The sequence below is a fragment of the Rattus norvegicus genome, chromosome 19 (assembly GCF_021556685.1).
Source record: "Rattus norvegicus strain SHRSP/BbbUtx chromosome 19, alternate assembly SHRSP_T2T, whole genome shotgun sequence".
Lineage (NCBI taxonomy): Eukaryota > Metazoa > Chordata > Mammalia > Rodentia > Muridae > Rattus > Rattus norvegicus.
This window is the reverse complement of record NC_141552.1, coordinates 52,526,179-52,553,632: the sequence shown is the minus strand read 5'-3', so window position 1 is coordinate 52,553,632 and position 27,454 is coordinate 52,526,179. Positions and strand designations below refer to the sequence as shown.

Below are 27,454 nucleotides of genomic sequence, written 5' to 3'. Positions count from 1 at the left end.
CATATACAGACACATGCATATATATGCACACATGCACATACACACATACACATAAGCACACATGCACATAACACAACATACACACATACTTGCACCACATGCACACACATATACATGCACACATGCACATATACATACATACACACCTGCATACACACTTGCACACGCATGCACACATGTGCACACACACAAATATGTACACATGGATGTACACACATACATACACTCATACTTGCACACACTCGCACACACATGTACATACATACGCATGTACACATGGACACACCCCTTCATGGGCAGATACTTCTATCTTATTCATTCTCTAGGAGAGAAAGGTAAAGTACAGAGAGGTTGGGAGACTTGCACTAGATCACACAGCTCCTTAGCTCTGATCTGGGCTCTCCCTCTGGCATCCATATTTAGTCACCGTATGCTGCGCTCCTTGTGAACCAGTCTCTGGATCATGAATGGGCAGCATTCAAGGAGATGGAAGAAAGGGCACGAATCAGATAGGGCATCAGAAACTGTTCTGGTGCAGGGACAAGCTTGCCCAAAGGCACATGTCCTACGAGGAGAGCCCCAGAACTCAGAGTGGTGGGACAAGGAGGCATATTTAGAATCAAGGGTTGATCCTGGGGAGGGGTAGGTATAAAGGGGAACTGGTAAAGAGGGCTGAGGAACGCACTGAAGGAAAACCAGAAACAGGGTCTTGGCAGAGGGGAGAAGGCAGCAGGGTGGGGTGATAGCTATGGCAGAAGGCGAGAGAGAGAGAGAAAGAGAGGGAGAGAGGGAGAGAGAGAGAGAGAGAGAGGACTGGAAGGGGCAACTATAGTAAGAGTGGCATGTGTGTTCTTCTAGATTCTGTATGTGTGTGTATACATGTATGAATGTGTGTATGTGTGTATATGAATATGTGTGTGAGTGTATGTATGCATGAGTGTATGAGTGTGTGTGTATGTGTGTGTGTATGTGTGTGTGTGTCATGTGTGTATGTGAAAGTGTGTGTGAGTGTGAATCAAGGGGACAGCCTTAACTGTTGTTCCTCCGAAGGCCCTGTTCAGTTTGTTTATTGCGATGGGGTCTCACCCCGGGCTGAGATTTGCTGGTTCAGCCTAGGAATCCTCCTGTTGCCATCTCCTCAGCGGAGACGACCACACCCAGCTTTTTAACGTGGGTGCCGATCAACCTCAGGTCCCCAGACGAGCTCAGCGTTCACTTTATAGACTGAGCCCTCACCTCCCCGTCCCCTTCCTGAATGTCTCACAATAAAGGGAGAGGGGACACAAAGGAAAGGAGTGAGAGAAGAAGGCAAACCTCATGGAGTCAGGGGGGGACAGCAGGCAGAAACCGTGAAGGGCTGAGTGCAGGGAGCTGAGCCCAGCAGAGGCTGGAAACCTTTTCCATGGCCCCTTCTCACTCCTGTGCACCCAAGGGAGCAAAAGGCAATTACAGCTTCTCCCAGGCAGCGAAGTGGATGATGCAAAGGTGCAGATTTAACACAGGGCCATCAAGGAGGATCGGGACTCGGACCGTCCCGCCTATCCTAAGTCAAGCACCAGGCAAGAACAGACTCTTGGAGGGTTTGTTGAATAAATTGGTCTTATTTACATTTTTATTGTGAATATTATAGAAAAGAATATGGCACTGATTTTAAAACACTTGGAGATGCAGTCATAAAAAAAAGCGCCTAAAATTTTATGGCCTGCAAGTCATTTTAGGAAATGTTGCGAACACATATATGCATCCCGCCCCGGGCCGTGAGGTAATAGGACCATTACAGGATTCCTCATTGGGCCGTCCAGAAAGTTTCCATTCTCACATTCGTTACTTTACAGATGTATTCTGTGTTTTATTAAAGCTGGGGAAAAAATAAATGGTTTCTGAGGCAGAGGATATAGTTAAGGGTGTTAAGAAAATGTAAAACAATTTTACTAGTGTCTTGACTACTAATTTGGATAAATGTTTATTCTCGAAATGTTCCAACATTATCTTTCTTCCCCTGGAAAGGTCAGGCACATGCCACTAAAAAAACACATTTAGTGCATATGAGAATATTTTTCAAGTGATTTATTGGGGGTAATGCATGGACTATGTATTTAAATATATCTCTCATTTCCAGTAATGCTACAACCTCATTAGAAGCGACTTGGCTCATTGCTTAAGCAAAATGATTTAGCTGTTTAGGACTTCTCATTTTAAAAATAGGCCATTTTCTTCTAATAGTTTACCAGAATTGGGGAGCTATTTTTAGAATTGGGCAGTAGCCCGGGCAAGGGCATAGCCATGAGCCTTAGGGAATTCTTCCAGAAGTTGTGTCTGTTGGATATGGTAGTTCACTTCTCTCCTTTCCAGATTCTCCAGAGGAGAGGGAGTCTTTACTTTCGGGATTAAGGCATGGCACTTTTCTTGCGCGCGTGCGTGCGTGTGTGTGTGTGTGTGTGTGTGTGTGTGTGTGTGTGTGTGTGTCAGGGGTTGCTGTAGAAAGAGAGACTGTGTTCTGGTCTCAGTGGCTGACACCCTGCTAGTGAGGTTCAGGGCTTAGAATGTTGTTTAGGCTCCTTGGGGACATCGGAGGACCATTTGAAGTGTTTAGAAATGGAGACTTGCTAACTTGCTGCACGTTAATCCAAAGTCCACTCAGGGTGGGCTGCTCAAATGCCATTAGCATCAACATGGACATGAAGCAGGACAACCTCTCAGGGAGCAGACATGTCACCAATACAGCTAAATGTGCTTCCCCCTTTCCCCAGTCCCTGCCTCTCCCTTGAGGTAACCACCCTAGATTTTTATTTATGTCTTGGGGGCTGAGGAGATGGGTTAGTGGATAAAGCGCTTACCACGGAGGTGTGAGAACTAGAGTTCAGATTCCTAGAGGAAGTTGGCGACCAGGTAAAAGCCAGCAGACATGGCGTCTGCCTGTAATCTCATCATTCAGGGGGTGGGTGGGGCAGGGGTAGTGGCAAGGTAGTTAGCCGGACTATCCAAGTCACTGAGTTCGTATGAGACCCTGCCTCAGTGTACCCACTTTTTCAGTTGAGAAAGATATCCATGGTCAACTTTGGGCCTCCACACACACTAGTGAGCACATGTGTGAACACACACGCACACACACACACACCTTATACATACACACACGCAGAAAATACCCTTGTATTGCATATCTACATAGGTTCCTAAGGGAAGAGAGAAATCTCTCTCTCTCTGCCCTGTCTCCCTTACTATTTCTCCCCTCCAGCTTTTTAAATGCTGCCTAGAAGATCTGCAAACATCCTCAGTTGTTTCCTTCCATGTCATGATCTAAAGTGGTCTCTTACAGAATGTTAAAAACGTTACCATAGACTCTAGTTGGTTTGAGTCTGAGGAAGCCAGCGTTTTTATTTATTGTCTTAATTGCTTTCCTTCTCAGAAGTTACTTATTAGGATGGGACAAAAATCCCCAAAAAGCACACTGGGACAGCAATTTCCTCTCTCAGGGTTAAATTATTAGGGGAGAACAGAAGCAGTGCACAGTGAGGTCTGTGTAAGGATGCTAACAGCAGAACTCCTCAAATACAACAATGAGCAAGTTCCTCAAGGAGAAATAATCACATTTCCAAAAGCCGTTGGTTAGCTCACTGTGCAGTTAAAAATGCAAGAGGATGTGAGTGCTGTAGGAGTGAAGGACACAGTTATGTAACGCGGACACAGACCACTGTATTTCAGGACCATCTGAGTTTTATGAAGTAACTTCTGTATTTATATGAAATGCCATGGATGTTAATACACTGGACTTATAAGCAGTGGCAAAGTTTTAGATGATTATTAGTTAGATGAAGTGAAGAATAACTTGTTACACCCTATTTGCTAAGGCTAAAAAGTTTGGATATACGACTTCTGGGTATAAACCCAGACAAACCAGACAGCAATACCTGTTCCTTCATGGTAATTGAAGCATGAGTCACACTAGTCAGGCGACAGATCAACCACCAATGGATGAATTGACAGACAATGGATACACACACATACACATACACACAACACGTGTCATGTGTATATATGCACACACATGTAATGTGTATATATACACACATACTCACACACACACGTGTTATGTGTATACACACACTCACACACATGGGTTATGTGTATATACACACACATGCTCACACACACGTGTTATATGCATGCATGCACTCACACACATGGGTTATGTGTATATACACACTCACACACATGTTATGTATATATATAATACACACACTCACACATATGTGTTATGTGTATATATACACACACGTGTATATATATACACACACACTCACACAGTGTTATATGTATATATATATACACACACACACGTGTTATGTGTACATATACACATACACACACCTACCCAGACACACACACACACACACACACACACACACACCCATTCAGCTATAAAGGAAAATAGAATCATGTTTTCACGAAATGAGTTGGGATGGGTTCAACATGTTAGGATCAACGAGAGGAGAGTGAGCAGGTGATAAGAGAAACGTGTATCACACGTGCGCATGAAGATGTCACAATGAGACCTGCTAATTTGCATAATTAATATGCGCTAATGAGAACACTGTTGTTAGAGGGTGAGAGCTTGAAGAGTTGTGACATTGCCTATATTCCATTATTCCTCTGTCTTTGGAAAAAAATCATAGATTGACAGCTAGTATGAAGACGTTTTTTTAACCCTCTGTTGTGTTCTCTGAGGGTGGGAACTGATTTTATGTTAACTTAAAAAAAACCCCCACACAAACAGAATTATACACAGACCACCCCGCACCCCTTACAGCCTTCCGTAAAATGCAAAACCAAGCTTCTGTGTTACACTGATCTATTCAAGAGTATGGAGTGCCTCACCATCACGCACTAACTGCCACCCCCATGCTGCCAGGCAGCTCAATATTTTTAATTCCGTGTGTCACTCTAATATCCCCGAGTGGGAGAGAGTATATGGTGTCAGGTATAGTAATTACCAAGGCCTCTCCTTTATTTGGTAAAAAGCTGGCCAAATATTTTCATTTTATAGTCCGTGGTCTCTCGGAGCCTTGGAGAATAATGGCCGGTAGTTCTTCAAGTTCATTAACTGATTCCCTCAAGGCTGGGGAGTGTGCATTATCCGGCCCGCTGTTTTACATATCGCGCCATGTTTTCGAGTATTCCCTTACCTGGTTTTATTTCAACATCTATATTTAAAGATCTTCATTACGTCCTAATTATCTATTCTCCCGTTCTTTATTTTTCTTGTTAAAGACTAATTTAAAAGAGCAGTGCAGTCTCCCTGCCACTCAGTCATCATTAATTTCTCTCCCCCTTTTATTTATTAGTCCAGCTATTTTATCACCCATGCCCGTCTCCCCCTCCCCAGCCCAGGCCTTGCCTCTAACCTCCTTGGTGGCATTAACACATTTGGCTTCCTCTTCTGCTCTTCTCTTTCTTCCCTCGGTGAGCCTCAGAAAGCCCGTGTTTCACTCTCCCCTCTTCCCCTCTCTCCCTCATCCTTTATTTCTGCTTTCTTCCACCTTAGATCTTTTCAGAATTCTTTGTCGAGCTGCTCCTTGCATTTTTCATTCAAGGCATCTTGGGCTTTGTGGCTTAACTGTGACTTGAAAACTTTGTGCCCTTGCCTGGCGTGCTCTCTCTGGGTTTCTTAATTCGCCCAAATTGGATTTCTGAAAACCCAGAATTGGAGCGAGTTCCTTCATGTTTTCAATACAGAGATCAGGGCTTTCACCTGGCCAGCGCATCTCGTGGTCAACAGCATCAAAGACCCTTCCGGGCAGGAGGGAATCGGGATCCAGGCAAGGTCACTACTCATGCCTGGGGCAGGATATAGACATTCTTACACCCAAATGGATCCTCTACCAAAAGCTTAAGTGAATTAGCGGTCCTGATTGTTGACCTCTGACCTAGTTTTCTGGGCTGGGAACATGCAGTGAAAGGCACACGACCTCCTGTCTGAGGGTGAGTCAGGGAATGTTGGTCACGAGTTGAGTTCGTCTTAGTCAGTGGCCGAGGAAGCAAGTTTAGATGCATCAGCTCACTGTTTCCCTGTTGACAGCGTGTAGACAGACATTGGGGACCTTGGGACAGCTGCCCTTCAGCCTGCAGAAGCCATGAAGGCACGTTCTCCAGGTATCAGGAGAAGAGCTGCCACAAAGCTGCAGCTAGCTGACAAGCCCCCATGGGGGGTGACTCCCCTAGCTGGAAGATGGGGCCATACACTGGTGATAGCAGGGCCCACTCTGGCAGTGCAAGGCGCCTCTGTGGGAGAGCTTTGCGCTGTGTTTCCCTGTTGTAACGTGCTACAGTTGAAGTGCCCCTTCTCCTTTTACAGATGCTGGGCCCACGTACCAAAATGAAGGTTCCTCCTGCTGCCCCACCCCTCCGAGCTCTGTCTCTCTCTCTTTTTTTTTTTTTTCCGGAGCTGGGGACCGAACCCAGGGCCTTGCGCTTGCTAGGCAAGCGCTCTACCACTGAGCTAAATCCCCAACCCCCGAGCTCTGTCTCTTGCTGAGTCCTTCACCCTTCAGATGTCATTCCAGTAGCTTGCTTCCTGAAGCACCTGAACTGACAGAGCTGAGTCTCCTTTCAACCTCGATAGCCCTCTTCTACCTCTGCGTTCATCCGGCCAGGCACAAGTCCGGCTGTGTGCGCTTTTCTCATTGCTTTGTGGAGAACTCGAATGCTGTGCAGGCACTGGATACATTCCAGACCTAAAGAGAAGTGGAATTAGGGGTCACCTCCAGTTTGGGATTATGCTTGCCATCAACTTCATTCGTTAATGGGGCTAGCTCATCTGACTGCAGTTGGATGAAATTGGACAGTTCCCGGGAAAAGAGCTTGTACTTAAACCGGAGCATCACTAGGTGATGCTGCTGCCCCACACAAAGGCTGCAGCGGGGCTAGGCTCGGTCAGAGTTGGTGGCTTGGGGTTCTACCTTCCTCTGGCTGGGTATGGACTGCCGGTCTGCATCCTAGTCCAGAATCCTGTTCATCTCCAGGCACGGGATTCAGACCTCTAGAAGAACATATTAAATCAGTCTTGACTCTCACAGAAGGTGTGTGTGTGTGTGTGTGTGTGTGTGAGAGAGAGAGAGAGAGAGAGACAGAGAGAGAGACAGAGACAGAGAGACAGAGAGACAGAGACAGAGATAGAGGGGGGAGGAATGGGAGTGGGAAGGGGAGGAGAAGAGGGAGAGGGATAGAGCTCACACGTGTGTGTGTGTGTGTGTGTGTGTGTGTGTGTGTGTGTGAGAGAGAGAGGGGGGGGAGGGGGGAGAAAAAAATTGAGAGCCCTTGGATTGACTCAGAAACTGACTGTCTAAGTGTTTAACACTCACCCTATACTTCTGGATGGACAAAACATTAAAAGTTCAACAATATCTTTACCCTTTGCTTCTGGATATGGGAGAAAGAACAACACCGCAGGCTTTATCTAGACTCCCTCAAGAAGCATGGTCAAGCATGGCTTGTGTTGGAGAACATGGGGACGGAACGCAGGGAGCCTGGACCACTCATCTGCTTCGCTCTCCATCTTCTCTGCTGCATTCAGAGCAGGAAGGCCTCTCGCCAGGCTTCTGGCTTCAGTGCCGACATCTTTGATGCCGCTACGTTAGTCTACACTGGCAGTCAGCAATCTGCAAGCGTACCACCTGTCCCGTGAGCCCTCATAGAGAAGCTGCTGAAGGGACTGAAACTTTAACCTTACACGTCACCCCACGCCCATCGACCAGAGCCGTCCACGCACACGCTCTGCTCGGAGCAGTGGCGTTGACATGTTGACGAATCTGTGCTTTAAGAAGAATTTGTTTTCTTCTACAGGAAATAACTCTTCGGTGGTATAGAAAATGAGTTCATATTATTCATGTCTCCATTAAGGCGTCTCTATAGCTGCCAGCCTGATCTTTATGCTTTTTTTTTTTAAACCAGTGTTCTAGTCTGTTTTGCCCCCACTCTTCATGAGTAGTAGTTTGGAATTCCCCAGAAGACTTCTGGCTCAGTATATTATAGGGAGACATTAGGATGTCAGTATCAACCTTTTTAAAGAAAGCTTTGGGTCGGGGCAGTGGCTCAGCCAGGAATGTATTTGCTGCATGACCACAAAAACCCACGCTTGGATCCCCAGCGTCTATGTAACCATCAGGCATGGTGGTGTGTGTCTGTAATTCCAACACCAGGGAGGCAGACACAGACAGCATGGTCCCGGGAGCCTACAGCCTAGCCAGTCTCTCCAGACAGGTGAGCTCCAGTTTCCTTGAGAGATTCTATCTCAAAAGAATAGTGTGGAGAACAACGGAGATGTCTGCCACTGTTCTTTGGCACACTTGGACACTTGAGTCGGTATGTGCCCAGGCACACACACACACACACACACACACACACACACACACACACACACTCTCTCTCTCTCTCTCTCTCTCCCATATGCCCACAGACAGCTGTAATGGTACCAGCCTCGATGGTCGTCGGCAGTGCTTGCCAAATTCAGTTTTAAGAAAGCAGGTGCTCTTTCACCTGGAGATTCTGACTCAGGGGGGCTGAGGCACACTAGCGATCTATATTTTACACCAGCAGCCTGTGGCTCTCACGGCTAGGCACGTGCAGGAGACACTGCCCTGCTTTACAAAGTGGGTTGTGGCCACGGAGCTACATGCGATTGTTACCAGACTTAGCAGAAGCCATGGGCAAAAAGAGAGGAGAGAGAGAGAGAGAGAGAGAGAGAGAGAGAGAGAGAGAGAGAGAGAGAGAGAGAGAGAGAGAGGGTGGGGGTGGGGTGGGGAGCGCCATCTGTGAGTCATGGGCTGACCTCACCAGGTAATTGGGCACTTAGGGTCACTGAAGCCACCTGGAAGCTTGTGATAGAGAGAGCTTTGGGGAATCTTTTATTAACATATTTAATATGCCTGACTAAGGCGAAAACCTACACAAAGCTAGGCGGCCTTGTTAGCAAGCCATCCCTGCATACTGCTTGGCCAGGAAATATAATGACTTCTCTCTCAGGAAAGGTTTAGTTTAACCCTTGGCTTGCCTTTCTCCAGGGGGAAGCCAGCGGACATGTATAAGCCTTCCTAGGTTAGTATACGGGTGGGATGGGCAAGGGCTGTCCCTGGGGTCTTTTTGGAAGTGCCCCGTAGAAGTGCTGCAAGCCACACGAAACGCCGTTATGGAGCGGGGTCATGGCTTCCACGAGAGAGCAGTCTTCCTTGTTATGTCTCAGGCCGCCTCTTCCTCTATTGGGGTCAGCTTTGAGGACCTTTGGGGACCCCCACAGAATTGACCCACAACAAGAAATCCTTCCACCTCATGGTTAAGGCTGAGAGGTGAGGGCAGCTCTTTTGCTGCTGAGCATTGAGTAAGAGGAAGCGCAGCGGCTTAGTGGGCAGCTGAAATCAGAGCCATGTGTCTCAAAGAGCGGAGAGCCGGGTGGAAACAGAGCCGCGGCTTTTCCAGGCTGCCTCTGTCGCTCTGCCTCAGCTCAGCGACATCACACCTGCACACCAGACCTAGATAGGTACGGTGGCAACTTGCCCCCTCCCCAACGAAGTTGGCCCACCCCCGTGGGAAATGCTTTGTTTGGTGGCAATAGCTAAGAGAAAATAGAACACTCTCTTCCTGTTTACAGATGAATCATTCTGCATCAGAGGCAACTTGTTTCCCATCCTTGCAAGAGTCTGAGGGTGGCTTTTCCTTTCTTCTCCTTTCCTTTCTCTCTTTCTTTTCTCTCTTCTCATTTTTTTATCCCTGCCTTTTTCATAAATAAATATTTTAACTGGAAATTTCCAAGTGTATGACAGGCCTAGAATGTGAACTTGAATGTACTGTAATAGAAATCATCAGTTGCCATGGCGACCCGTTCCAAGAGCAGAGCGCGCCGAGTCACGTGATCGGAGGGCGCTCAGTAATACTAACACATCAGAGAGCGAGGCCACTTAACCCCAATCGCTTCCAGCTATTGTGCAGAATGCAATTGAATTTATTCCTAATTTCTGCCAGTGCTAAGGAACAAAATTTCCCTGCAGATTTTAATCTTACTCAGGCGGCGCTCAGACGCTGTTCAGCACCAATATTCAGCCCGGCTACTCGCCCACTTTACAGCTCCATTTTCCTATTCTTATTTGCAATAATAGCTTCCCTCTGCCTGCTGGATACCGCACATCCCCCTGCCCTGGGGAGAACTGCCCTTCTCCTTCCCACGTGGCTGTGCGGTTTTCTCTGACTCTGGCTGCTAATGCAAGGAACACAGCCTTCATAATAATACCGATAAAAAAAAAAAAGGCAGCTCTCTACTTTCAGCAATAGTCGCTTCCCCCCACACCCCCTCTCCCCAAACCTGTTGTAAAATACGATTTCTGCCAGCTTTTGACTGTGCTTTGGAATACCACAATTAACAGCCCCATCGTAATGAGGCAAAGCCCCACGGGTCAGCGAATAATGGAATCAAAGTGTGAGTTTTCGGTCTCCATCACCGTCACCTCCCTCTGGCCCCCCCAACCAGGAGAGCAGCCCAGACGCCCAGGAGGTACAGCCGCCTATCACAGAACACTCATTTCGAGAGCTTATCAGCTCCTATGAAAGCTGATAAATCAGAGTGTCTCATACGGACAGTCTCGAGTTAGCCGTGTCATCGATCCCTCCTCCCCTTTTAAGCTCTTTGTCTTATTCACTTCCAGAGATGCTATCAGAGATGCCAAATGAGTCTTTGTTTTCTGTGCTCTTGTGCAGCCTAGGGTGAGTCGCAGGCTTGAGGCAGGGACAGGGGGTGGGGGGTGGGGGGGGGAAGCGAGCTTCCGGGACTTAGTCCTTTGTTTCCAGCCCAAGGTCACCTCTGGCCCCTCGGTTCAGGTGTTGTCAGCAGTCTGTCTGTGTTCAGAGGCAGGAGGCGGAGTCCTCCTAGCTGACAGTCTTTGCATGGCCCTAGCCCTCCAGTGACCTCCCCCTTTTATGAATGCTACTTTAAAAAAAGATGTAAAACCTGCTGGAATAGTTAAATGGAGACTAGGTAGAGTCCAGCTTTCAGAAAGTCCATGTTGAAGGTCATGCAAAAGGAACCTTAAAAATAGGGAGATTATTGGATTTTTTTTTTTTTTGAAAAAAAAAAAAAGGTAGTTTCTGCACTGGCTTGCATTAGTGAGTGCCTCAAAAATGGTGGGGGGAAGACATAGTTGCAAATGCCTTACTCAGTCAGTACCTGACTGTTGTTCCAACGCTGTGGCAGGACAGGGAGTGAAGCAAGTCCAGGGGAGAGATAATGACCATGTGGAATTAGGACTGCCTGCAGTCAGGGGTTCTGGCGTCAACAGAGAGAGCTTGGTAACTATGGAAATCTTCATGGGGTAGATGAGGGAGAAGCAGCCAGAGAGGTCATGTGATGAATTTGGAGCCAGTGGCATGACGTTTGGATTTGGAAAGAGAAAGCCACATGCTAAGCAGTTAGTGCTGTACATGGCTCTCTGTCCGCCCTGCCGTGGTGGAGTCCCTAGAAGGTCCTTGTCAAACAGCCGGGCCCCACCACACCTTCCTATCCACAGAGCAGTGTTACAAGGTCTCCTTGGGTAGATAAGAGCCAGCTTGCTAGCTCCTACCTCCTGGGCTGTGAGGAAAAGTAGTTTTTGCTGTTGTCATTGTTATTGTTTTGTTTTTGTTTTTAAATTGGCAATTGCGTCTAGTCACAGAGTTGAGCTTAGGTTTTTTTCTTTTTTAGAGTAAGTATTCTTTTACTTTTTTGGTTTTGGTTTTGTTGTTGGTCTGGCCGTAGCGATAGGTGGCTGTTGTTGTTGGCTTTTTGTTTGCTTTTGTTTTCCCCCCAGACAGTGTTCCTCTGTGTAGCCTTGGCTGTGCTGGAACGTACTCTGTAGACCAGGCTGTTTTTGAACTCGTAGATCTGCCTCTCTGCCTCCCAAATGCCGGAACTAAAGGTGTGCACCATCCCTGAGAGGCTAGCGTGTGTTTTCCAGGCAGCAGTGGTTTGATATTTATAGGAGCCTCATTTCTGTACTTATCAGTCTAAAATCCCCATGACCCTCTGCCCAGAGCTGTGCAGGGAGCTACTGCCTTGGAAAGTTCTGGGAGGTTGTTTAATCTGTGTCTAATCAATGATTCTTTCGACAGGATAGTCTTCTAGAAGTGTCAGAACACATCACAGGGAAAGACTGAGCCTCACAGTCTCAGAAAGAAGAAAGATGGTAAGAGGATTTGAGGAGAAAGCCAGGGCATTGTGTGCCTGGTGGATTTCATTAAGGGGAAGGGCAGTCTCTGCTATTATGCTAATACTGGCAATTGCAATTTTATTACGTTCATTAGTCTATAATCAAGGAATAACACCATTACGATTCTTATAGCTTTTCAATGTACTTTTCTAACTGTTATCTTACTTGATCTACGCAGTATACCCTGGGAGCGTATCTCATGGAGGAAAGATTGGGCTAGCACAAAATCTCAAAAAGAGTTAGATCTAGAACTCAGGACACCTAGGCCAGTGCTGTCCCCATGGCCCTTGACATTACTAACCAGGCTAACGGCCAGGGTGCTTACTGGGGACACGGCTCAAGGTGGCTCCTTTCAGTACAACTTGCTAGAGCCCTGGTTCGAAATGAATCAGCTTCGAGTCGACATAAGGCGCTGGTGCCTGAGCATCTCGGGGCTTTGCGAGAGTTTGGTGTGGATTCTGCTCGGTGAGGGGAACTCCATCCAGTCCAGCGCTGTCTCTTGGAGAGGTGACTCCTGGGAGCAGACCGAGGCTTCAGGCTCACCCTCCATTACAAGTAGCTGCTGTTCAAAGAGGACTCGGAGCAGACATGGCCTCTGAAGTTTGGATGTGACCTTGCTCTGACAGACTACAAAACACCGTGTGACGTAAGACACAGGCATCCTCACCTCTCTGTGTGTCTTCATCCTTAGTCTACAGTAGTGAGACAAAGATGGCGGGCTGGGGCCAGCCATATCTTTAGCAATAGGAGGCGGATTTCCTTTTCAGTCGTAGAGCCCAGGGCTTTGCGCTTCCTAGGCAAGTGCTCTGTTGCGGAGATAAATCCTGAACTCCTCAAAATAGACTTTTAACCCTGGCTGTTGGAGTAAGGATGCGTGAAAAAGGCTTCATGGAAATGGCCTCCTGAAAGCACCCGCCTCGATGGTTGTTTCTCCTATAGGGAGAAAGGAATCCTGAGCTGCCCCAAGGGTACTCTATGTATGCTATGGGTACTGCCATAGGATACACATTACAGTTGCTACCCTGAGTGTGTCTGGACGCTATTGAGATGTGTCAGCCTTCGTATTTTTGCGTCTATTTTTTATTTTCTGACAAGAGTTAACCTGAATGGTCGGCCCCAGTCAGGAGGTACACAGTGAGTCGTGGCAAAGTCTCCCTGGCCTCCAGGACCGATGAACGCCTGTGTTCTTAGGGCGACGATGATGACGACCCTAAAAGAGGATTTGGAAACGGATGCTGTTGAGCTTATGGGCTGTTCAAATGACTGGAGAGGGGCGGTCAGCATTTGTCCTCCTGTGGGTGGGGACATTAACTATCCATCCATGAGTAGACATGAAGGTCTGTGCTGTCCTAAATATATACGGTACTCTTCAAGTGGGAAGGGGCATTCAGGAGCACAGACTTAATGTGTTAAAGACAGACAAAGATGGGGCCGGGGAAGGTAGTCACTTGACATGGGAGTATTAGGGTGTACTTGGAACCCCACCCTGGAGGTAGGAATACATTGATCCCTAGGGCTTGCTCACAGTCGGCCTACTCTACTTGGAGCACTGGGCCCGAGTGCAATCCCAAAGGAAGATACTGAAGGCTGTTCCCTCCTCTCTACTCACACATATACACGAAAGTCACCCCGAGAGATGAGACTGAAAGAATTCCTCAGAGACTAAAAGACAGTCTCCAAATCAGAAAGAACGATGGGGAGGAGGGTGAGAGGGAGGGTGTGATGCTGAGAAAAGCGTGATGCTCTTGACTGCCGGATGGACTTGAACACTGAGATCTGACCACGTGTCCAAGAGAATAGCAAGAACCCCGGAGCTTCCAGGCCAGTGCTTTGCAACCTTGGCAGAGATGACACAGTTATTTGTAATGTCCGCTGTCCTGTGCATGATAAGGCATTTAGTAGAATTCCTAACCTTTAGCCGTTAGATAGCAGCAGTACCCTATACTCTTCTCAGTTGGTCACTAAAAATGTCTCTGATATGACATTGACACTGTCTCCGGGGAGGGAGGTGCAAGCGTGCAAGTTGTCTCACTTCAGAGCGTGTCGTCCAGGGCTAGGGATGTTGCCCACAGGAAGTAGATGGCAGCAGTAGCAGCAATGGTCAATTCTGTGGCGTTTGCTAGAGGCCAGGCAGCATCCTAGTTCTATTCGAAGTCTTAATTATTTTCATTCCGGATATCTAGAAAACAGTGTTAGCCTCCTTTTGCAGACAGAGACACCTAAGCTGCTGCCAGACCCCACCCGTTTTTGGTACAGGATTCTCCAAGGCACCACTGTCCTCTATGAAACCAACTCGCTTGGTGTACATAGCACCTCAGGGAGACAACTCCACCACATACCGTTAAAGGTGTGAGGAGTAATATGGTCTCCCATGGTATAAATGTTTTTATTTTTGATAAGCTTTGCTCAAATGAGAAGACTTGTTGAATTGACATCCCCCTTCCCCCACCCCCCAAAAAGAGACCCAACCAAGTTGGTATTTTCAAATCAGTACGTCTCTGGCATTGTATGGGACCTTCCTCTGAGGGATCGATTCTCCTACCTGGGCAGCACCCAGTCTGTGGGATATCTCCAAGGAATGGGCACACATCTGGAGCTCATTGTGATTTGCTGATTCTCCCTCTCTCCCTTTTCTACTGGGGAGGCAAGACGATAAGCCATCAGGCACAGGGAAGACCAGGCTGCCCCAGTTCTGCATGCTGAAGTAACATACATGGGGGCTCCCTGAGCACTTTAGACGGATTATGACTTTCTGTCTGGACAGATGTAATGATTCATGGCTTGGTCTTCAGTTTGTCCCCATCCTGGAAATGTCTGATGGGAAAGGCGAAACTTGGTTTTCAATTCCTAAGCTTTGCTCCGAGGGAATGATATGAGGCTAATTTTAATTCATACTTTTATGCTGAACAACGATTCTTAGAATGGTGCATTTTTATTTAAGTTGGAGTTTGAGAGGTGGAAAAACGTATAGGTGCCATGTTCACATTTTCATCATAAATTCTTTTTATTTTTCAGTATTTTTCTACACTGCACCTTATTTCTTTTCTTTTTTTTTTCTTTTCTTTTCTTTTCTTTTTTTTTTGGTTCTTTTTTTTTTTCGGAGCTGGGGACCGAACACAGGGCCTTGCGCTTCCTAGGTAAGCGCTCTACCACTGAGCTAAATCCCCAGCCCCTGCACCTTATTTCTAACTCTGTGAATATCATAGTTAGGGAAAAAAAAGTGATTTTCAGAGCAATTCCCCTGGACATGATAATGAACCCTTTCCAAAGATACAGAAGGGCTGGCTCCAAAATAAATATCAGAGTGCCTAAGCAAAGCTGCCAGCTCATTAACCCCGAAGTGGGTCAAAGGATCGCACTGGATTTCTGGTTTACGTTCAGCCGTGAACCTACACTTGGCTCTAGTCTTCAGAAAGGGTTAATGTACCTTAATTCCCAGTCCCTTCTTGTATACATTATCAAAGTGGATTTCCAGTTTATGTTGAGCCATTATCTCAATCCGTTACAATTATTTTCCAAGTTTATAATGTAAGGGACATCAGATATAGAAAGACCGCTGACTCTGCAAGGTGGATCAAGGTAGGTGCTGTGCACATGGACTGCCTTGCCCAAGACTAATAGATAGAGTCCTTCCCCTGCAGGGGTGGGGTGTGGCTCTTTTGTCTGGGAACTGTAACGTCCTTGTGTTTGGCCTTACACTCTTATTTATTCACACCCTGTCTCCATATTGGCGAGGACTTACTTTAGAGAAAATGGTTTCACATGTCTCCCAGTGTTCACTGTTACTGCCTGGCCTACTTTCCATCTTTATTATATAGAACATATTGAGCAGACACCTTTGTGTGAACGAATAAGTAAGTGGGTGGATGGGTGGATGGATGGGTGGATGGGTGGGTGGATGGGTGGATGGGTGGGTGGATGGGTGGATGGGTGGATGGATGGGTGGATGGGTGGGTGGATGGGTGGATGGGTGGGTGGATGGATGGATGGGTAGGTGGATGGGTGGATGGGTGGGTGGATGGGTGGATGGGTGGGTGGATGGATGGATGGGTAGGTGGATGGGTGGATGGGTGGGTGGATGGGTGGATGGGTGGGTGGATGGGTGGGATGACCAGAGACTAGAGATGAATCTTGAGGGACAGGTAGGTCCAGATGCTCTGTGGGGATACAGCGCCACTGCAGTACTGTGAGAAACCTCTCTGGTTGGCATCCTTCAGAAACCCCTTGTTTACGTTTTTATCTAGGCATGAAGGAAGAAGCAAAGCAAGCTCGCCCCGACCGCTGCTGCCCTGATCCTCCTGTCCCCCTTCCCCATCTCCCCTTCCTCAGGTCCTGGCCTGATACTGCTTAGGTTCCCCTGTAGCACTGTCTTGAGCAGCATCCAGGATAGGGAGGTGGTACTTTTGGGGCAGAGATGCCATTACTATCCCTGTAGGAGGCTGTCATCTCCTGGCAGTGCGGCACCTCTGGTGCCATTCTCACGCGTTCGCTCTCCTGACTGCTGGGAACGCACAGGCGCACTGCATGCCACTTGCTCCCCCAGCTTTCCACAGTCTCTCTTTGTTTCCAAATCCTAAGCAAATTGCCTGGTTGACAATCAAAACCCGCGAACATCAAACAGCTGCCACAGACAGGTGTGCTGTGTGGCTACCTGCTGTTTGTTTCCCTCAGCAGGGACTGGGACGACAGACAAACCCGGAGCTTCAGAGCCACTCCCCATAGCTCAATTTCTTTTGCTTTCCTGGCATTTTTCTTTCTTTTTTCCCACCAAGGCTTGGAAATTCGCCCTAAAAATAGCGCCTCTCAGTGTTCATCGATGAATGTCTGGGCCACGTTTACAACAGCCCCGCTGATTCTGCAGTTCTTTGTATATTGGAACGGGCGCTGACACGAAGAGGTTCTGGCTTCTGGGTTCTGGAGCTCCTGCTCATAGGGACCATTCGGTCTCCTTACTCTCTAGACTTTTTTCTTGTAATGAACCTATGAGTGCTGCCTCTGGCTTTCTGGTTTAGGACTCAGGCTGTGACTTCTGAATGTTGCTTTCACCACCTTGAAGTATGACTGTCCTCCCAATCCCCTGCTGCTGGTGGATAGAAAGTGTGGCCGGTTAGAGAGGGATGGGTGTCCATTTCTTCTAGCATTTCTTCCTGTACTTTGGAGTCAGGAAAGGCAGCAACTGCCATTGCTCAGATAGCATTTCTGCCAGTGGTTCTGCTAGTTAGATATGCCCAAGTGAACCATAAAGGTGAGCTGAGGTTGAGGCTGAGCCTGTGTTCTCAGGAAGGGCTGGCGAGGCTGTGTTGGGATTTCTCTGTTGCAACTGTAGGTGGCGGCCATTTTCTGCCTGCACTGTGAGGCAGCTTCCTGACCACAGCTGAGGAGGAAGCAGGTGTCATGGTGGCCTGGAGTCACTCCTGAGAGCTCGCTCAACTCAGTGCCCGTATCTGTGGCTTTCTTGGCAAATTTTGTAAGTCATTTAATACCCTGCTTTAACTTGCTTGAGTGAATTTTCTTCCCGACACTGACCCTTAATCAAAATAGAGGGCAATTGGGCAAGGACATTAATCCCTCAGCGCTCAGCAGGGTGCCCAGAGCAATCAGTCAGTCAGCAGGGGTTCCACACACAGCCTTAGGCTGGGTGTTCCAGGATTCTCGGCCAGGCTGGACCCTGTCTGGCGCTGTGCCTTGCTCATGCCCTCCTCGCTGCATGGGATGGTCTTTTCTCCACCTTCCTGGTCCCCTTTACCCAGCTGGAAGCTGCTTTCCTTCTCTGAACTCCATGAGCCTTGAGCACACTTCTTGAAGGAAACCACCACGTTCCCCTCTCTTTTGTTGTTTATGTACATTAAAAAGAAAAATGATAATCTTGAGCCAAACTGTCAGCCATTTGGGGAACAGGAGTTGAGCTGAGATTGTTTTCATAGGTCCAGAGAGTTCCAAGCTGGGGTATGTCTTCTGTGTACAGGCCCCCAGCAACACTCAGGGAGTGCACACATGAGCAGAGGGAAGGACCCTTCAAAGGCGTGTTCTGAGGAAGGCCTTGGCCATTATTATTATTATTATTATTATTATTAGTATTAGTATTAGTATTAGTATTAATATGAATACAGGGGTCTTTGTCAGCGTTTTGTTTCTGTTTCTTTGTTTCAAATATCGAGAGAAAGAAATTAAAGGAGGAAAGACAAATTTTAGTTCAGGATTTCTGAGGACTCGGCCTGTGGTAAGCAGTGTGCCACTGCAGCTGAGGCCACATGCACAGGTATTTATTTCTAACTCTTGCTGCATACACTAAAGGCTTGGTACAAGGGCAGAACTGAGACCAGTGACACAATCACAGAGTGCAGCACACACAGGAGGTCGCCCGGCTGGAGTGTTGCCTCCTGTCACGAAGTTCTGAGAGTGCACGTGTGGGGGCCCTTCCGTGCACAGTGTTCTCTTTCATAGAAGCAATCCTTAAAGGTCAGCATTTCAGACCCCATGAGGAGATGGTCCGTACATTTAGTATTGCCTCAACAGCTTGTAGGGAGGGGACACAATCCCCAGTCACGTGCTCTTGAAGGGTTCTCATCCTTGCCTACACAATTCCGGGATCATCTTTTCCCATGGACTCTTTTTGACGTGCACCTAATTATATCATTTTGAGGTGAGCCAAGATGTTGGCATGTGCTGGGATGCTCTTTCATTTCTTTATGGCCATGATACTGGCTTTGCAAGGGGACAGCTCCCTGGGATAAGCAGGTTCCAGCCTGGCTCCCAGCTCATTGTCCATGGTGGATTGTGCTAACAGCTGGAGCACAGAGTACACCAGCATCACTTATGCCAGCTGCTACACTTTCCACAGCATCTCACAACAGTCCCATGGTCACTGCGATTGTTACTTCCATCCCGTAGATGATAAAGGCTGTGTATGGTCCCAAGCGGTCATGACTTTCCCAGACTGCGGTATGTGTTAGCTGGGATTCAGCTCCGAGGAGTTTAGATGGGGAGCCCCCACTGTTGACCCTCCCCTCCCAGATTTCCCACATTCAGCCGAACCCAGCTGGGCCAGGATTACAGTCCAACAGTAACAACAACAGAGCAGACTAGGAAACACTTAGTTCCTTGAAAGCATTATGGTGAACTTCATACCAGAGTTACAGTTTCAGCAAGAGGACTGGTTATTTCATTGTTTCAAAGAGAGAAAGAGAGAGAGAGAGAGAGAGAGAGAGAGAGAGAGAGAGAGAGAAGAATTTTGAATGGAAAAATAAGTTTTCCACTTCTATACTTTTCAGTGTTAGAGAAGACAAGAGGTTTTCAAGAAGGCAGCACCCTGCGATCTAGCTGTGCTAACAGGGAGTCTGATTCACCCTCCTAGCCAGTGTAAGCCGGTCAATGGCAGGCAGACTTCAGAGCAATGGAGTCTGTACTATGTACTGAGTTGCTGACTGGAGGTTGTAGGGGAGGCAAATGCTTGACATTGTTTCTCTTTGATCTATCAGTGGTCTGCAGAGGGAAACAGGACATCAGACTTCAGGGGGCCAAGGAGAGAAGGCTACTTGTGGCAGGCAAGAATGAGTTCTGGACAAGGTTGGAGTAGGAGGTTTGAAAAGAAGGAGCATCATGAGGTGAAAACCAACAGGGCTTGTAAGAGCTGGACCCTGGGGTGGAAAAAATCAGATACTGACATTTTTATGAGGAAAAGAATCAAGAGACAGTGTTAAAGGAGAGAGTTAGCTTCACCAATGTTTAGAAACAGAGGCACTGAGTTGCAGTAACTTGTAGGCACTAGGTGTTTCTCCGCAGTGTAGAATACTCTGGCTTGAGATTGAGTGGAGAGTAGGATCCCAGCAGTGAGAATCCAGGAAGGCTGTAACAGGCCTGAGAGATGTGAGATGGTGTCAGCATTACCCAGGTCCAAGGAGGAAGCCGGTCCATAGAACCTGGCTGCAAGACCACAGGAAACATTTGAGAGTGTAATCAGGGCTTTCTAGAGGAGAGAAGCCACAGGTGTGTGTGTGTGTGTGTGTGTGTGTGTGTGTGTGTGTGTGTATGTGTGTGTGTGTGCACGTGCTTTTGTGTGTGCTTATGTGAGTGTGTGTCTGAGTGTACATGAGTGTGTGTCTGAACCTACACAAACACAGACATGCAGAGACATTTATTGTAAAGAGTTGTCTCACGTGATTACGGAGGCTGAGAAGTGTCATGCTCTGCAGTGGGCAAGCAGGAGAGGGAGGAGAGTGAAGGAAGGCCTGGAGTTCAGGAATGCTGAGATAACCTTCAGTTCACAAGCAGGCAGACTCAAGAACCAAGAAATGCCACTTTTTTTTTTCTGTCCAAGTTCAAAGACTTGGAAATACCAGATAATTCCTCAGGGGGATTTCCTTTACTCTGCCTTTTTGATCTGTTTCGGCCTTCACCTGATTGGATAAGGGCCAGTTGAGTTAGTGAGACGCTTGGCTCAGTTTATCAACTCAAATGTTAACCTGAACCAAAAGCATCCTCACAGTCACACTATGGCCCAGGGAAGCTGACATAGAACATTAGCCTCCAAAGTACCACGAAATCAACTTGTTGGGGGTTAAAGACTCATGCTTTAGGTAAAAGAAAACAGGAAGACATAAGCTACCCCCTGAGAACCTTGCAGCTAGACGGAGAGAGTTTTGCCTGCATCTCAAGAGTCAGCAGGGCCAGTTAAAGTTTCTCTAAACAAAAAGGCACAGTAACTTGACTCCTCTGCTAATCCCTAAGACACTTATCCAGGTATTCTTTCCCCACCAGAAGGTTCTTAGATTGAACTTGGCAAGTTCAAGGCAGTCGGCAGTCCTGGCAGGCAATGCCAGCCATTGGCAGAAGCAGGCAGTGGAGATGCTGTGGGACCAAGGAGACCTGGGGTTGGTCGTCTACTGTAGATAAAGGTACATGCAGCCCTCCGCAGACCATTCTCAGGAGCTGTGCAGGACAACCAAGTTAAGCCTGACTAACTTACAAATAAACAAGACTCAGACTACTGTTATTTTATTTGCCTTTGACAATTACTGGGGGGTCACCCCTAATCTGCTTTTCTAACTGCCGGCCTGGCTGCCTTCCTTGCAATGTACCCCAGTGTACTTGCTGTTTCTCCTGGCCACATATCATGATCCATCACCCCCACCCCCATGATAGCTTCCTCCTCCCCTTTCCTTCTTTCTCCTCTTCTCTACTCCCAACCAGGTAACTCAAAAAACCCACCTACCTCTAATCCCTCCAGTAACAGGCTATAGCCAATTTCATCTAACCAATAGTTAAAAATCAAGGAACGAGGTTTGACAACAAAAGCTCGTAAGCGTGAGAATTCACTCATAGGCCTAGACCTTTGGGTACAGAATTAGCATTGCCACACATAGCAACAGGCCAAACCTCAACACCAATATGTTGTAGGAATATTTAATCACAACTGGGGGCTTCTAGCCTGCCTCTGACCATTCGGTTCCAGATAGAAGACATATATAACCTTTATATTTATTAGAAGCCTTTATCAGCAGTAGAGCTGGGCAGATACCTACCCTATTAAATGTACTTTCCTATCGATAACCCCAAGTTATTACTTACGGCGTTCTATCTGGGATGCTTTTACTTCAATTGGCCAACACTCATGGCCATGATTTTAAGATTCTTACCCCATGTCATCCTCTCCTTTCTCTCCTCGTGGACTCCTCTGACCCCAGGCCTGAGAACCCCAAACCCTATCTATGCTTCTTATGCCTAACTATTGGCTATAGGTATCTTTATTTAACCAATGGTTTAAAATCAAGGAGCAAGGTCACATGGTGGTGCAGATTCTCTAGTTCCTGGGAGCAACCAGGCCTTGGGGGCCAGCACTTATCATTACAATATGGATCAAAGATCAAAGTGCCACAAGCTGCTCTTGTCACCTGTGTGTTTCTTCCTAGCTTTCCAGCTGATGTAGTTTATTTAAGCAGACACACGGACAGTGATGCCTCATGGGACAGAATGCACAGGAGAGCCTGTAGTTACTCACTCACTTTAAGCAACTGAAGCATAGGGGCATGTCTGTGTGCTTACATGTGTGCTTACATGTGCGTGCGCATGCATGTGTGTGTGTGAGGGGGGCAGTCAGACAGACAGACACACACACAGAGATAGAGGGAGAGGGCGAGGGAGAGGGAGAGGGCGAGGGAGAGGGAGAGGGAGAGGGCAAGGGAGAGGGAGAGGGAGAGGGAGAGGGAGAGGGAGAGGGAGAGGGAGAGGGAGAGGGAGAGGGAGAGGGAGAGGGAGAGGGAGAGGGAGAGGGAGAGGGAGAGGGAGAGGGAGAGGGAGAGGGAGAGGGAGAAACAGAACCGTGAGAAGCCTCTGTTTGGCAGCACCGTCTCCCCTCTCTCCCATACACCACCTCCACTCTTAGATACCACCCAGCCAGCTGGACCTGGGTGCCCAGTCCTAGAGTTCACATTTTCCAATCGTTTATCTTTTCGACTGCATTGTGTCCAGTAAGTTATGGCCCAGGACACCTTTGAGCATCAATTCCAAACATTCGCTGTAGATGGCTTTGGATAGAACATAGATTGCTACCAAATGTCATTTCTCATGGTGCCACTGTCTCGTGGCTTTTACTTGGGAGGATCCTGTTTGGATTTCCAGTCAAGACCCATTGGAAGAGTTCAATGATATCCCACACATATTTTCATTCTTTACTGTTACTGTATGCACACTGTAACATACCGTGACGTTTCTTCTCTCACCATGTTTAGAATTGACCACACTCAAGATAAGGAGAACTTATTGAGCATCCATGCGTTCAGGATTAGGTCAAGTGCCCTGGGGCATACGGTAAGTATAAATAAAAACTTATCACTGATTCTCAGGTTGACCACACAAGCTGGGCCAAAGGAGATGCCACACAACTGGAGATGTCACAACTGGTGACGGTTAATTGTCCTGACTCTGTTGACTGTCTTAGGTAGGAGAATGAGAGGTAGTATACATGTTCCTATCTCCTTCAATCATATTCCCGAGTCTATGGGTTTTCTCTCTCCCTTTGCAGTCCTCACTGGCCCAGTGGACACTGGGGTTCTGGTAGTCCCTTCCTTCCTAAGGCTAGGAATCATACCTTGCTGTGCTAGCCCAAGGGTCTTTCCCATACCTACTTTTGTATCCTTTACTCCTCTGTCAGTAGCATTTCCTCTAGATTCTCTTCATTTGCACCATTATTAGTGAGTTGATTCTCTTGGGGGACCTGACTAAAATTTACCAAGCAGCAGGGGGTTGGAGGGAGGGTGTCACTTTGTTTGTTCAGGGTGTCAACCAGAACAAATACTTGTTTGATGGAGGAGAAAGAGGTCGGCCTTCTTGCGCAGGAGAGGAGGAAGGAGGAGCTTTGAAAGCAGGCTGCCGCCTACAGAGAAGAAAAGACAAGGGCTTGAAGTGAGCAAGGTGGCCTTTGGTTCAGACAAACCCAATCTGTGCATCTAAATCTTAGACTTTAAAAAGTTAAACGAATCCTTCCTGGAGGCTTGTGCCTCCTCTCCTGTCACTTGTTTGAAAAGAGAGCTACATCAAAACTCCAGGCGTCAGAATTCCCTAGAACCCAAACTTCACAGCTCTGCCCTGCTGGGGGAAATCTCAGATCCTCAATTAGGCGGTAGTGCGGAGCTGAGCCGGGAACTCCCTCCTGCTTTAATTACTTCTGGCATAATGTTCTTTTTTAAGATTTGCTAATTGAAATTAAACAGCTGCTGCGTTTGGACAGGGACAACAAAGATTTCATTGTCTAGCCTTCGCTGATTTCGCACAGATTGACAGGCCGTGAGGAAACCAGGGGCAATCTTCCGCTTATGGCTTCTGGGGCATCCTATGGTTCACTTAAAGCAAAATAAAGAGTATCAAGGAGACGTGGGCTCTACTGCTACCGCCAGGAGTCCACAGGACAAATGGCATTTTAAGTTAGTATCAAGGCCACGTTTATAAAAATTACCCAGGAGCTAACACTAGCAGTCCAGATACCTTAGTTGTGTTTTCTGTTGCTATGATAAAATACCCTGACCAAAACAACTCAAGGGAGAAAGGGTTTTGGCGCATGGCCTTCATAGCAGGGAATCCCTGGTGACAGGCACTTGAGGCTGAAAACAGTGACTGTCCATGTTTATCTGGTTTCCTCCTTTTTATGTAGTTCAGCATCTCATCCTAGGGAATGGTACCACCCATAGTGGGTGTCCTTCTCAGCTCAAATAACCTAACCAAGATAATCCCTCACAGGCCTGACCAGAGGCTAAGCTAATCAAAACAGTTGCTTATAGGCATGCCTGGAGGCTTGTTTCCTAGGTGATTCCAGATCCCATCAAGTTGACAAAGTGAAGTCTGTCATGCCCAAACTATCAAGACCCCTGTTTCTACATACTGTAAGAAACTAAAGACAGTCAGTCACAGGAGAGACTTCATGCAGGTGGAATCTTTGCTGGTTAAGTTCGTGTCTAGGCAGGTGATGTTGTGAACAGGCAGTTTTATTACCCAGGATGTTAGTAAAAGGTGCTCCATGGACTTAAGCGTTCCGTCAGGTACGTTCAGAGTTTGATTCTAAAGCAACAAGGTGGCTCAGGTCTTTGGAGAGAAGTTGGAGCTAGAAGGCTTGAGTTTGCATGAGGTTTCATGAGAGGCCTCTGTGCTTTTAGACTTCTGTGCCTTGGCTTTTTCGTATTTCCAATGAAAATAATGAGAAATAATTTGAGTAAGCCAGAGACAATCAACTCAGGTAAGCACACTGATTTCTTTGGGGGAACAAGTTGAGCTTTTGTCAGGAAATAATGCTTATTAATTTGAATAAAAGCAATGAAACTATGTGGGTTAAACACAGAAGAGAGAGGATCCTGGGTAATGATAGTGTCAGACATAAGAACAGCGACGAATGGAAACAAAGGCTTGTAAGAAGCAGAGTTCGTCAGTGCGGGGGAGGGTTAGCTCGAAATTGTAAATTCTCTTCGGTAATAGCATGGGGTGTGTGTGTGTGTGTGTGTGTGTGTGTGTGTGTAATCATCTCTGTCTTTTCTCAGTATCATAGAACCAGAGAAGACTTTCCCGATCACCCTAAAAGCCAGTGTCCTATCTTAGTTTGATTTAGTTTTCTTCATGGCTATCAGTCGCTTTGCCTCTGTCTCTGTCTCAGTCTCTGTCTCTGCCTCTCTCATGCGTGCATCTATCCATGTGTCTGCTTCTGCTAACCCTTACCAACGACTTTAATAACGCAAAAGAGAAGAGACTACGTCTGTTCACTGTTGCCTCCTCAGTGCCTAAAACCATGCTCAGCACATAGTAGGTATGCAGTCAGTGTTTATTAAATGTATTTAATAGCAATACTATAATTTAACAGTGATACTCTATGATCTACAGTGTTGAAGTGTACAGAGAGTCTCACAAGATACCTACTAAATAACCAACTTTATACCTCTCCCATTCTTCTCCTCAAAGGGAGCAAGATCACTTCACGGTCATGCAGACCAGAGACCAGTGAGCACAATAGTCGAGGTACTCAAGGCTTCCTCTTTCTGAGAGAGCTCTTGTTGCAGAGCCCAGATGAGCTTTGGATTTTCACTCTTTCTGTCTCGGCTTCCCAGAATTGCAGGGAATATACCACCATGCCCATCTCTAAATACTCCAATTTTCTAAAAAACGTACTTTATGGAAATGGAAGCAGGATTGAAGACAGAAGCAAGACCTCTCCCCCTCCAGGAAGAAGACCAGAAGTTTCCACACTTGGGTAAACTAGTTGACCCTAGCGACTAGCTCCTCCACATTAGTAGTCTCCATCTGACAGGGCCTCAGCTGAGGCCCATTAGTTGGGCCTGCTCTATTCCAAAGAAGATGCACCCTGTTAGGAATCTCGTATTTAAATCGAGGGTCGTGCAGAGATGCGAGGGGAACCCTCTAAAGCAAAAGAAAGAGACAAAAATTGTAAGAAAAAACAAACATGGAAGGAGCCCCCAAAAGCAACAAGGTCTGTATCTTTAGGGGGATCTGGGAAGGTATTACAGGAGGTAATAGTTAAGAGAATAGAGAAGAGATGTCGGAATTTACAAATAGGTTTGCCAAAGTGAGAAATGTGGCGGGAGAACTAGAGGAGAACATCAAGCTGATCTCCCAGAAATTACAGCAAAAAGTTAGGGAAACACAGAGGACAAGTCTGGAGTGGAAACTTCTGGTTTCTTTGGAATGTCAGTTGTGTCAGACGATGGGCACACAGGTGAAAGGATATCTTGCTAAAGCAGACTTGTGAAAGAATGTTTTCCTGAAGCAGACACAGGTGAAAGGAGGTTCTGATATAGCAAACACGTGAAAGGACCTGTGATGAAGGGGTATAAATATGTCCCCACAGACACTGAGAGACGAGCACAGGTCATTGGTTTGGTGTGCACAGTCTCGCTGCCTAACGATTCTTCCCTAAGGACGCACATGTATCGGTTCACCCTGTATAGCATTGTTGAACTCAACTTGCGGTTATTCCACCACTGAGAGAAACTCGCCAGGGAACTGCTCGTGAGGTTCCTTTCAGTTTGCCATGGCCTCACCTCAGGATGGTTCTCAAGCCTGGGAGTGTTTTCAGGACTGAACTCTAGCTGCTGGTTCATGCCTGGTGTCTGCCTGCCTAGAGCCATGGACTGCAGCTGCTGAGTGCATTGGTGTTTGCTACGGGACTGAACTGCTGCCCAAGGAGATCGAACTCACCCCCAAAGAACTATTGCTAAACGGGTCCATTTTCCCCACATCCTGATAACTTTTCTATTACCTCTGTTGGGTGGTGGGCAGGAGGAGAGGTGGATCCTTATTAAAAGAAGCTGAAAAAGATTTTATGTCCACACAAATCTGTTTAGCAGCTGTCAGTGCTCCCTGAGCTCACCTCACCTCACTCGGCGCCTAGTTTTGTAACACGTCTGAAGCTGAGAGCGCGTTTTGTATGTTCGAATAGTGCGTTGAAAAAGAACATGGGACATAGAGCATATGGGGTCCACAAGCCCAACATGTTCACTGCATGACTCTCTACAAAACCACTTGCTTAACCCGGATGCAGAAGGGTCGGTGTCCAAACTATAGGGATTCTGGAAAGAAGTTAACTAGTAAGGGAAACATTCAAGAATAGCCCCCAAATCTAAGGACATGAACCTTATACTGAAAACCTATAAAAAGGCCTGGAACTCGGTTCTCAGAACCTAGGTGGGGCCACTCACAAACACCCATCACTCTGCTCCAGGGGATCTGACAGCCTC

The 27,454-nt window shown here is 47.2% G+C and overlaps 1 long non-coding RNA gene across 2 annotated transcripts in view; it reads left to right on the top strand.

Moving 5' to 3' along the window:
* LOC134483361 (uncharacterized) overlaps positions 1-27,035 on the top strand; it is an 80,451-nt gene extending 53,416 nt beyond the window's left edge. Inside the window, exons 1-4 of one of the 2 annotated variants that reach the window (XR_015644136.1) lie at positions 12,127-12,200; positions 22,952-23,030; positions 25,662-25,718; positions 25,808-27,035. This is a non-coding gene — a long non-coding RNA (uncharacterized LOC134483361). Of the gene's footprint in view, positions 1-12,126; positions 12,201-22,951; positions 23,031-25,661; positions 25,719-25,807 lie in introns of those variants that run through there. The other variant, XR_015644135.1, reaches the window with a different exon arrangement.
* The last annotated feature ends 419 nt before the right edge of the window (positions 27,036-27,454 follow it).